Source organism: Uranotaenia lowii, chromosome 2 (genome assembly GCF_029784155.1).
Source record: "Uranotaenia lowii strain MFRU-FL chromosome 2, ASM2978415v1, whole genome shotgun sequence".
Lineage (NCBI taxonomy): Eukaryota > Metazoa > Arthropoda > Insecta > Diptera > Culicidae > Uranotaenia > Uranotaenia lowii.
The window spans coordinates 216,071,648-216,084,869 of NC_073692.1; positions in this window are offsets into that span (position 1 = coordinate 216,071,648).

Here is a 13,222-nt window from a genome sequence, read left to right on the forward strand (position 1 = left end):
GAACAGTTCATAATGATGATTCCATCAAGGGATTGTACGTCCTCGGTGGTCGAGTGGTTAGCGTGGTATCACGGTAATCGCTGATCCACTGATGGCATGGGTTCGATTCCCATCTCGGTACTGGGTGTTTAAATGTTAATCTTAAGTTGTCCACGTCATTTATTCAGTTTGTAAAGCCTAAGTCGGCTAAGACGGTGTATGTCTTTTCAAAGGGATACTATCCGATTTTTTTAATAATAATCACATAATAGCGTCACCAAGTCCTCTATAGTAGAATTTAGAGCAAATCAGAAGGTTTTGGGAGCATGCAAATAATTAAAAGGAAATAGAATCAAAATGACAAAAATGACAAAATTGACAAAAATGACTAAAATGACAAAATTAACAAAAATAACAAAAATGACAAAAAAGACAAAAATGACAATAATGACAAGAATGACAAAAATGACAAAATTGACAAAAATGACAAAAATTACAAAAATGACAAAAATGACAAAAATGACAAAAATGACAAAAATGACAAAAATGACAAAAATGACAAAAATGACAAAAATGACAAAAATGACAAAAATGACAAAAATGACAAAAATGACAAAAATGACAAAAATGACAAAAATGACAAAAATGACAAAAATGACAAAAATGACAAAAATGACAAAAATGACAAAAATGACAAAAATGACAAAAATGACAAAAATGACAAAAATGACAAAAATGACAAAAATGACAAAAATGACAAAAATGACAAAAATGACAAAAATGACAAAAATGACAAAAATGACAAAAATGACAAAAATGACAAAAATGACAAAAATGACAAAAATGACAAAAATGACAAAAATGACAAAAATGACAAAAATGACAAAAATGACAAAAATGACAAAAATGACAAAAATGACAAAAATGACAAAAATGACAAAAATGACAAAAATGACAAAAATGACAAAAATGACAAAAATGACAAAAATGACAAAAATGACAAAAATGACAAAAATGACAAAAATGACAAAAATGACAAAAATGACAAAAATGACAAAAATGACAAAAATGACAAAAATGACAAAAATGACAAAAATGACAAAAATGACAAAAATGACAAAAATGACAAAAATGACAAAAATGACAAAAATGACAAAAATGACAAAAATGACAAAAATGACAAAAATGACAAAAATGACAAGAATGACAAAAATTACAAAAATTACAAAAATTACAAAAATTACAAAAATTACAAAAATTACAAAAATTACAAAAATGACAAAAATGACAAAAATGACAAAAATGACAAAAATGACAAAAATGACAAAAATGACAAAAATGACAAAAATGACAAAAATGACAAAAATGACAAAAATGACAAAAATGACAAAAATGACAAAAATGACAAAAATGACAAAAATGACAAAAATGACAAAAATGACAAAAATGACAAAAATGACAAAAATGACAAAAATGACAAAAATGACAAAAATGACAAAAATGACAAAAATGACAAAAATGACAAAAATGACAAAAATGACAAAAATGACAAAAATGACAAAAATGACAAAAATGACAAAAATGACAAAAATGACAAGAATGACAAAAATTACAAAAATTACAAAAATTACAAAAATTACAAAAATTACAAAAATTACAAAAATTACAAAAATTACAAAAATTACAAAAATTACAAAAATTACAAAAATTACAAAAATTACAAAAATTACAAAAATTACAAAAATTACAAAAAATACAAAAATTACAAAAATTACAAAAATTACAAAAATTACAAAAATTACAAAAATTACAAAAATGACAAAAATTACAAAAATTACAAAAATTACAAAAATTACAAAAATTACAAAAATTACAAAAATTACAAAAATTACAAAAATTACAAAAATTACAAAAATTACAAAAATTACAAAAGTTACAAAAATTACAAAAGTTACAAAAATTACAAAAATTACAAAAATTACAAAAATTACAAAAATTACAAAAATTACAAAAATTACAAAAATTACAAAAATTACAAAAATTACAAAAATTACAAAAAATACAAAAATGACAAAAAAAATTACAAAAATATCAAAAATCACAAAAACGACAAAAATTACAAAAATTATAAAAAAGCAAAAATTACAAAATTTACAGCGATTGTCATTTTATCCAATTCTGTTCTCAATAATCTCGTTTTCGTCACTTCAGAGGTCAATCCGGACAAACGTTTAATTTTTTTTTATACTGTTTTCTTAATTTTTACATTTAAGTTTTCATATGCTATAACTCCAAAAAGAGTACTATACTTAAGAGATTGTACTTATTTAAAAAAAAATTATAGAAACGGGATCATACAGCGTATTCCAGTATCTAGTTTTATTTTTTAAAAAGTTCTGGATTTACCGTGTTAGAAATTCTCTGATTATTATATGATTAAGGTTGCCAGAATTATTCCCACTCCCATCCGGGCCTAGCAATTCCGGGCATTTTTTCAAAAAAAAACCTGGCAAAATCCGAGCATGGATTTCAATTTTTCATATCCAAAAACCGGGCAAAATTTTGGTGTTATTAAATATAAAAGCAAAGAGAAAATGCAAAAAAAAAATGAAATTAATAATTTATTAATATAATTGCAGACTTCCAAAAACTTTTTGGAACAATTAAATATTTAGAAGTTTATAAAAGTAAATCAGCGAAATTATTTGAAACAACCGTTGAAAATTTCCATACCGTTAATCGATTTTGCTGAAACTTTGATTTTTTTTTGGTTTCTTTGCATCAAATATCCGGGCAAACCCGGATCAAACCGAGCAATCTGGCAAGCTTATATATGATGATTCAAAATTATAAAAAAAAAAAATTACACTAGTTTAAAGCATTTTTGAACTAAGAAACAGTTTTTGAGTTACATATGTCCAAATATAAAATTTTAGAAAAATAAAAAATAGTACTTGTGCTTGGATTCAAATATCTCGGACTGCGTAACATTAACTTGAAATCTCATTTAAGCATATTTAAGGTGTATAAATTTGCTATCGATTATTTCAACATCATTTTTGCGTATGATCAACAGTATTGTTAATATTAGTGACTTTATGATCGAAAAAAATTATTAAAAAAACGCATTTTTTTAGAGAAAATTTTGTTTCAGCGGAAGTTTTAGACTCGATGGTAACATTTAAAAAATCTGATTTTCTCTTGACCTTAGATTTCAACTCAAATCGAAGATTTCAAGTGGTTATTAGGCAAAATCAGTTGAAAATTAATTATGGTTACTTTACCATAACAGTATTTTTTGCATTTCTGAATAATTTAACGAATCGCAGTGTACTAATAAAGTTTACTATGTAAAAAATAAAAAATAATAAAGTTTATGAAGAATTGAACATGGTAAATTTTACTTGCTAAAAATTAAAATTAATTATTAACTTACCCGAATGTCACATGTCAAATTTCAGAAAGATCTGATCACGGGGCTGCTGGAGTCCTAAACGTGAAAAGGATTTTAAGGTATGTTGCTCGAGAATGCGGAAATACGTTTTTTTTAATTTTTCTCGATCATAAAGTCAGCAATATCAACAATTTTTTAGATCATACACAACAATGAAGTTCAGATGATCGATAGAAAATTTATTCACCTTAAATTTGCTAAAAGTAGATTTCAAGTTTATGTTTTGCAGCCCGAGATATTTAAATATAAGTACAAGTACTTTTTTTATTTTTTTTTCGAAATTTCATATTTGGAGCATAACTCAAAAACTGTTCTACTGGGATTTTTTTGAATTTCATTTTCGGATTAAACGCCCGATTTTACATTATAAATGTCGGCTAATAGAAGTCAAGATTTTTTATGAATTTTGTAAACTAGTGATATTAAAGAACGTAATTAAAATTTTTTTGGCTAACTATGGATATTCTTCAAGAAACAAATTTAACTTCATCTTTATCTGTTGTTTCTTGTTCTTTTGAATACTCAACTCCACATTCAAAAAGGTTTTCATAAATTATACAAGGCCACAAAATTTATACTTTTCCGAGGTGCAAAGAACTTTAGAGCTGATTTTCATAAGATCCACTAAGTTCAAAAATGCATTTTTTTTATCAAAACAAAAAAAATAAGAAAGGATTTCATTTGATTATCAGCTTTCTATAAGACGGCAAGTAATTAAGACTTCTGCGAAAAAAGTAAGACACATTTTCTTTTTGTTTACTTTTCCCCATTCTGTTTACTATTAATTTCCAACGAATTTTCAAAGAAGTTTAAACCAATTATAAGTTTTAGATATTTTTTAAAAGCAAACATTTAATTAATTTTGCAGCCTTCATCGAAAAGGCTTTATTAAATTAAATCTTTTTTCTTAAACTTTCTTCGGTTATGTCAGCAATATTTGTTATAATATATTTCCAATTTTTAAATACTGTAGAATTTTTTATTTGAGTTTTTTCTTCCATGTAGATTTTTTTAGTTCATCAGTTTTCATTGATTGATTTCACTCAATGCTGATTTATTTTTTTACTTGTAAACTCTATATCACCAAAACTAGCGACGATAGACAAAATCTGTGTAAAGATTCGAGTTCTGGAAATTTCGGGAAAAATTCTAAATCTACCAAACTATCATAGGCACCAATATGCTGTTATCAATTGGATTCTATGGATGAACTTTCAAAATGGAAAGAAGTTAGAAGATAAAAAAAAATCGTTTAAAAACATATCTGTTTGATTTTTATATTTTATTTTTTTTTTCAAATTAATTTGCCTAAGCTCATTCTATAGTTTTTGAAATTTTCAAATTTTTTGACCTCATATCTTGTTAAACTGTTTGAATTAAGCGATATGTTTTATCAAAAGTTTGTCTTTGATTTTGAATTCTGAATTTTATTTTCTGAAAACAAAATCTTCTTTAAATTTTAATAAGAAAAACACAGTTTCTACCTTTTGTCCTTGACAGCATTCAATATTTTTATTGGCAGCGGAAAAGTATTCAGAGCTTGACATTTTAAACTATACGATAAGCATTGGAAAGTTTATAATCGTTTCCCTTAAGTTAAAATTATTTTAAATCATGTCTTATTTATCGATCATGATTTCTTAGTTAATCTATGGAAAGTTTAAAAAATGATTAAAAGTAGCAACATGAAATTACATTATTTTGCATTTTTTTCTTAATGATTTACCGGATTTGATTGTACATTTTTGGTATTCTTATGATTCTGCACTTAATTGAATTTTATAACCCACCGCAACCTTAATATAATACAATATATGGTAAGCAATTTTTATCCTCTATAAATAGACCAATCAATCAATCAATTTTTATCCACTTATCTTGAAATCTATTACCTACGATGCTTGCTTGTCGGACCTCAGTTTAGCCTTGGGGTGGTCCGGAAAGCGTAGTTCAAAACTAAGTCAATTTTTCAGATTACGTCCGATCACTTTTAACTGATTAATGTTACATTTCTTCATCTTGTTACGATAAACAATAATGTGTAATTTCAAAAAGGAAACTTTTCTCAAGACAATGATTTCGACACAAGCGAGAAAAAAAAACTTCGTCCTATTCTATCCAGTTCAATGAATATCTGCATCGTATTGCAGATAAAATAATGATAGCTCTGAATTTACCGTTTCCTTTTCCCCAAGGCCGGATTAAAGGGGGGCAAAAGGGGCAAATGCCCCGGGCCCCCCGGCTCAGGGGGTCCCCCGAGGGAAAAAAAAGATTTAACTTTACTTTAATCATACTACTACAAATTAATACTTGAAATATCAAAACTAAAGAGCCCTCGTGAAATAATATCTAGTTAGACTAGTCTATGTCTTAAAAAAAGTTAAGGGGCAGTGAAGGAGCTCTCCAACATTTTGCGAGCTGAGAATATCAAAATCTTCTGGACAAATCCAAATTCGAAAAAAATAAGAAAAATATGAGGCAAAGCACCTCAAATTTTGATTTTTTTCGAAACTTATCAGTTACGATATTCTGTACAGAACAGGTAAAATAAAGAAAAAACATCTCTTCATTTTCATAACATTCAAACGTCTTCAACAACAATTATTTCCAAGTTATTATTTACTGCACTTAAATAGCAGATAATTTCGCCTAATGAAAAACATTTCAGAATTTTACCCGGGCTGTATCAGGGCAGTATCCGGGTTAAAACCGCGCATTATGATAACTTTTCACCTTTCAATCATAATTATTGAAATTTTCATTGGTTTATAAATTCTAAGCCCTTTTCCTCCCTATTTTTGAAAGTAAAATATTTGAAAAAAAAAACTGTAGTTTCTTAAATTGGGCCAATTGACAGTACAGGGTTTCTGTATTGAATTTCCGTCCCAATTTCTGTCTTAGACTTGAAATTTGTATTAGAACATTTTTAACTGATTCAACAAAAATTTTATCATCTACTGAAGTGAATATCCTGAATTCAGTATATCATTTTCCAAATGATCATTCTCAAATTATCATAAAACGATCTGATAGTTGAGTTGCTAGTATCATTGAGTGATTCTCTGAATATGAATATTTCTATAATCTTAATCTTATCATTTTCTAGATTAAATTCATTGAGATTTTCAAGTCTTGTGTTGTTTCTTCAGTTACTGAAGTTCAGTTTCATCATTTTTCTGAATTTAAAACATTCAGGATCTTTGTTTAAGGTACTAAACTCATTTGGATTCCTTATCTGATTTTTTCAATGATAACTGATTCTGTGTTTCAAACATTTGTTATGAAACTTCGTCACCTTTAAAATAACATTTTAATAAAAAAAAGTTTTTAACTGATGAGAATTATAATCAAAAACATCTCAAGAAAGGTTTTTTTTTGTGTTTCAAAGACATAGAATTAAAATTATTATTTGGTGCAATTTCTGCTTTTGCTCTGATTGTAACTTTGTATCTTTTTTTAAATTTAATTCATATTTTGTTTCTTAAAACTTGATTTGAAATTAAGATGCATTTGAAACACTGAATTTTGATTCTGAATATTACGTTTTAAAAGTTTTGAATTCTTAAACTCTTATATCTGAATCTCTATGGAATGTGGATTTAATTATTTTGTTTTTTTTTTAATTTTGTTTTCTATGTTTCAAATCTTCATGATACTTCCTTATTGCCACTAGGTAAATATTTTTCGAATGAGTACAAACCAAACGATCAATGATTATATGAAAATCATTTATAATATCTATCCGGTTATTTTTTTTTTAATTGAAGTATTTTAGTTGGTGATAAGGTTTAAAAAAAAAAAGAAAATTTAAATTTGGATTTTGCAGCTTAAATCAGAGTTTTCATTTCTAAGAAATCTCTAAACTGTTCCCCAATGCTTGCACGTGATTGATTACCAATTTTTATTTGAAGATACCAAAAACTATGTTTTACGCAGACAACAACATGGCTATTTTAAGATAGTATACTGCACTAATCTCCAGTTTTTTTACACGTTTGAAAGGTTTTGTGTTTTCTAGGTAGCATTTGAAAAAAAAATCGAATTATAGGGGCCTCCCGAGAAAAATTGCCCCGGGCCTCCCGATGGTTTAATCCGGCCCTGCATTTCCCTTTTTACTTTTTTTAAGTGATAAGAAGTTTTTGTTTGGATGGTAAGTAATTTAGATGCATTTTTATAATAACGTTAATGTGGACCATCTATGACTTTTTTGGGAGTGCTGGGTTTAAATATGAAATTAGTATTTTTTTCAACAACTCTTGTATTTTGAAATTCAAGGGTTAACTTTTCGAAAAAGGAAAACAGTCATAAGAAATTTGTATATATATATATATATATATATATATACTTTTTGGCAAAACTGTAGACTGTTACAAAGATATTGAAAATAATCATTTCAAATAAAAATTTAACTTTCTCGCGAGAGAAAAGATACAGAAGTTTTCTTTTTGTAATATTTCCTCGGATCGGTAAAATACAAGAGTTTCGACCAAAATTTGAAAAAGTTCTTAACTAAAAAATATAAGATGCTTTTTTAACCATAAGTCACAACGTTTTGTATTCTTCAACAGAATTTCAAATAAACTAAAATCTTTAATATCAAAAACTTAAAACCGTCCTTTATCCTTGTTATATGAAGTTTTATGTGTTGAATTTTGTAAGAATTGTGGAATTCCAGTGTATTGTATTTTTTTATAATTTTATAGAATATTGAATAAAAACCTGAATCATTAATATCTTGTTTTTCACCATTTATTAGTTGGAAAACTGTAGTCTATTTTAATTTGATGTTTCATTTATGTATGAAACCTCTACATTAAGGCATAGGAGCATTTTAAATTAACTCAAGAATCTTTTATGAGCAAATTATGTTTCAAAGAACCTTGTATGTAACGTAACATGCCCACAAATCGCTTGACCTTGACAAACGTCGATGTCGGGTTGTACCCAAATTGATTGACACGTGGAGACGAATCAATTTCGCAAAATAATTGAATGAACTCACATAAACCTGAATACGCTGGGGAACATAATGCTAAACCCAAACACCTTTTCGTCCGAATTCCGGTCAAAGATTCTTCCCCCCAACAACTCACCCCGGTTGTCGAATCGTGGATACAGAAGCTCCAGTCGGAGTTGCCTTATTCAGTGTGTCGGGTAGTTGTTTTTTCGCTTCTTCTGTTGCCATACCCTTTGGTAGTTTGCAAAAATTCAGTCCGAAATTCTCGGGTGGGTCGAGCCTTCTGGAGCTCTCCGGAAAATTTTCGCTCGAGTGCTCTCCATATAAACACCGTTGCTGCTGCTCAGTTGCAGTGGTGGAATTTTCGATGGCAGCAGAATTTCGAGAGGGAAAACCGCAAAAGATCATTAGCATCAGCAAACAAACAGAACCAAGTGGCGGAGAAAATTTCGGGTATTTGCCCGTGTTGCTGTTTTGGCTATTTTTCTTCAGCATGGGGTGATTAGTGATTGTGTGGGGCAGTTGAGAAACCATTGGTTTCTGAAAAATACAGTAGGGGAGGAGCGGGCTATATGCGCCTATTAAGCAGAACACTGATTTTCTCAAATATCACGTCGAATATGTGTACAAAAACTATATACACCTGTGCAGGCATCTGATTTCTATACAATGGAGTAATTTTTATGTTAAAATTTTCTTCTGTTTCCAAGAAAACGATTTTATTGTAAATGTTGTCTAAAATGCCGAACCTCAAACCGTGCGGGCTAAATGCGCCTATTTATGTTTTGAACAAAATTTCTGTTTTTTGGCAATATTTCCATATAATTTCATTGAAACTGCTAGAAATTTATAATTTCCGTACGACAAAGCTGAAGTTTTATAAAAATCTATGTATATTATAATTTTATGGAATAAAACAAAAGTTAGGGTTGTCATACTATGGAGGCAGTTCATCCATGAGAAAAACTTTATCAAATCTGTCTTTAGATCTTCAATTCTTCCTTAAGATGTTATTCAGAGCTTAGATTTGAAGGTTCAGTGATAAAAATCATTTATTTATTCTATTTAACCTGTTATTTTAGGATGGAGGCATTTTACAAACATGATGGGGGCATACAAAAACACTCTATTATTCCCATATATAATCATTATTTAACCTCCACAAAAGCTGAAATATGTTGAATTTCTTAAGTTCATTTGAGTAAGAAACAAAAACCATCCTAAATTTTGTTATAAACTTCTTTACGTATAATTTTTAAAAGTCGAAATATTACATCAAAATGTATCAAAACATTGTATGATTTTTTAATTTTTTTTTAAGTTTATAAATTCATAAAATTCTTTCTTGCCTTATGTTCTAAGCGTAGCACCCTCAAAATGCATTGGTCAGATAAGCTGTCTAGTCAGCCATTTCGCCAAACAGCCGTAGGGTCATTTAACCCGATAGGCCCATTTAGGAAACCTTTCCCCTACTCTTTTCTTTCATGAAATTTCTTCTGTAGATTGATTGAAGCAAAAAAAAAGTAAAAAAAAAATAAGTATTTTGCTTTATTTTAATTTTACGATACGAAACAAACATTCTCATACATAGTGAACAATAATAAAAATAAAATTTATTAATGAGCCTTTAACCTTGTATCCTACATAATTACTTAAGTTACGAAAACAAATCATTTTCAATGTACCGTTTATTATACGAACGATGCTGCTGTTTACCATTGAGCTGCGAGAATTTTTAGCGATCTCAGTATTTAGTCGTAATAATGTTTATTTCTAAGCCTATCAAAACACATTTCCAGGCATGAGAGTTGTTAAGGTAAACACGGCCATTTGTATAAACCCGACCACAGATGCTATCTCCGATTTCGAAGATTCTCGTGTCAAACGATTTCCCGTTGATGGTTTCCATCTTGATGTAGGGCAGATGTGCCAAAACACAGGTGGCCCGCCGAAAACATTTATGTCAATAATACCATCTCTTTACCGATTGTATCACATTTACCCGAAAACCATTGCCCAGAATGAATTTTTCCCAGAATGGCAAATACCCGAAATTAAACCCCAGAGTGAACCATTTCCCAGAAAAAAATTCCCCAGAATGCACCATTTACCAGAATTTTTTTTCCCAGAATGGACCATTTCCCAGAATTTTTTTTCCCCAGAATGGAACATTTCCCAGAATGGCACAAATCCCAGATTTTTTCCTCTAGTATTTTTTTTGTTTTTTTTTTTTTCTAAGGAATTCTTGTAAATTTCATATGATTCGAAATTCATTTCTTCAAAATTATTTTTGAAATAAAACTTCAACTTTAAAATTTACCAACTGAATTTATTTAAGAACCAATATTGTGCTGCTTTGTTTATGGTTTGAGTACTTTAATTGATTCAATGCTTACCATAGTCCTTTAAAATACCGTTTTGGTATCCGACTCCTCACGCTGCGCGTTCGAACTTGAAAGACGTTTTGTCCTTCACGCTTTCGCGTGGCGGACGGGGCTAAGGGATCACCACTAGCTTTCACGCAGACCTAGGAAGCCCCGGCAGACCTAGACCAATGTCTTAGGGCCGCCGCTTCCGACGGCGGGTCAGCGGCCACCTCGGATTTGGGAGCTTCGGCGGCTTTGTGCCGCCTCGGTCCCTTCATCCTCGTTGGCTGCGGCTTTGCCGCAAAAGAATAAAGTTATGAAATCCCATTTTTTGTAACAATTCCTTTTTTTTAAATAATTTCTATTAAGGATAAATGATTTCAATTTTCTGGGAAATGGATCTTCTGGCGAAAAAATTTCTGGTAAATGATTCATTATGGTGAAAAAATTTCTGGGTAATGGTACATTCTGGCGAAAATTTTTCTGGGGAGTGGTTCGCCTGGGGAAAAAAATTCTGGGGAATGGTTCTTTCTGGGGATTTTTCATTCTGGGCAATGGTTTTCGGGTAAATGGAGTACAACCCTCTTTACCTCATTAGTTTTAACCCTCATCCGTCCTCGTTTTTACCCGTCACAGTCCCTGGAGGATTGTATCCCATTTACCCGAAAACCATTGCCCAGAATGACTTTTCTCCAGAATGACAAATACCCGAAATGAAACCCCAGAATGAACCATTTCCCAGAAAAAAAATCCCCAGAATGCACCATTGACCAGAATTTTTTTTTCCAGAATGGAACATTTCCCAGAATTTTTTTCCCCAGAATAGAACATTTCCCAGAATGACACAAATCCCAGATTATTTCCTCTTGTATGTATTTTTTTTGTGCTGTTAAATCTAATGAATTCTTGTAAATTTCATAAGATTCGAAATTAAATTTTTCAAAATGGTTTTTCAAATGAAACCAATTGTTTGAAAGTTTCCAACTAAAATTATTTCAGAACCGATATTATGTTTTGTGGTTTGGGTACTTGAATTAATTCAATGCCAACCATGGTCCTTTGAAAACCGTTTTGGTATCCGACTCCTCACGCTGCGCGTTCGAACTTTAAAGAAATATTGTCCATCACGCTGGCGCGTGGCGGACGGTCACCCCTAGTTTTCACGCAGACCTAGGAAGCCCCGGCAGACCTAGACCAATGTAATGGGGCCGCCGCTTCCGACGGCGGGTCGGCGGTTACCTCGGATTTGGGAGCTTCGGCGGCTTTGTGCAGCCTCAGCCCCTTCATCCTCGTTTATTGCGGCTTTGCCGCAAAAGAATAAAGTTATGAAACCCCATTTTTTGTAACATTTCCTTTTTTTTTTAATAGTTTCTGGTAAGGATAAATGTTTTCAATTTTCTGGGAAATGGTTCATCTGGCGAAAAAATTCTAGTAAATGGTTCATTCTTTTAAAAAAATTTCTGGGAAATGGTGCATTCTGGCGAAAATTTTTCTGGGGAATGGTTCGTCTGGGAAAAAAAAATTCTGGGGAATGGTCCTTTCTGGCGATTGGAATTCTGGGGATTTTTCATTCTGGGCAATGGTTTTCGGGTAAATGGAATACAACCCCCTGGAGTGTCAATTTGACACTCCTGACTTAAACCAACATATCTCTTGTTTTCCAACCGATTATACAAAATTTATAGTTTTGGAAACCTCGTAATGTATCTCAAATACGCAATATTCAGCTACAACACTTCAGTTTTCCATTATTCAAAATCCAAGAAAAACATCCGGAAAACAGGGAAAGAATCAGCTTCAGAATGCTCAAAAGTGGGGTGAGTGCTCCTACTTTGGACCTAGAGCCTATTTTAGTCCTAAAATGCCGAAAGTTGTAAATAATTCATTTTGCTGGCATAGAATAAAGATTATCCTCTGCACACAATGAACTCTTATTCTTCCTGAGCCCCACCATACCGTTTTTTGCCATCAAAAGTCTTTCTAATAAAATTTTCAACGTTTTTAAAAATGCACTTCCTCATCAGTGGTAAATCAGACAGCTCATTTAGTGGGGCGCGTTTTTATAAATTAGAGTGTTTAAGGAAAAATCACGATTTTCTACTGTCCAAGCCAAAGTTTAAAGGAAAATTACTTTCACTGGGAAGAATATCAACCATACTACCTATTTTTGCTAAAATTCATGATAATCAATGGAAAACTCGGAAAATTTGTAATGGGTCCAAATATAGGAAACTTTCGACTTTGATGTTCCATGTTTGGACCTGACATCACCAATACTTTGTATCAATACCAACAAATCAACAAAGGTGCGAATTTTCAATTGGGGCATAATTCTGAACCAACCAACATATTTCTAACATTTTTTGCCAGCTTTACGCAAATAAACTACAAGTAAGTAAACACAAACAAGCTTCAGCTATTGTTCTACTGATAGAGCTGACGGGGACTGAAAGTGTTTGTGATATT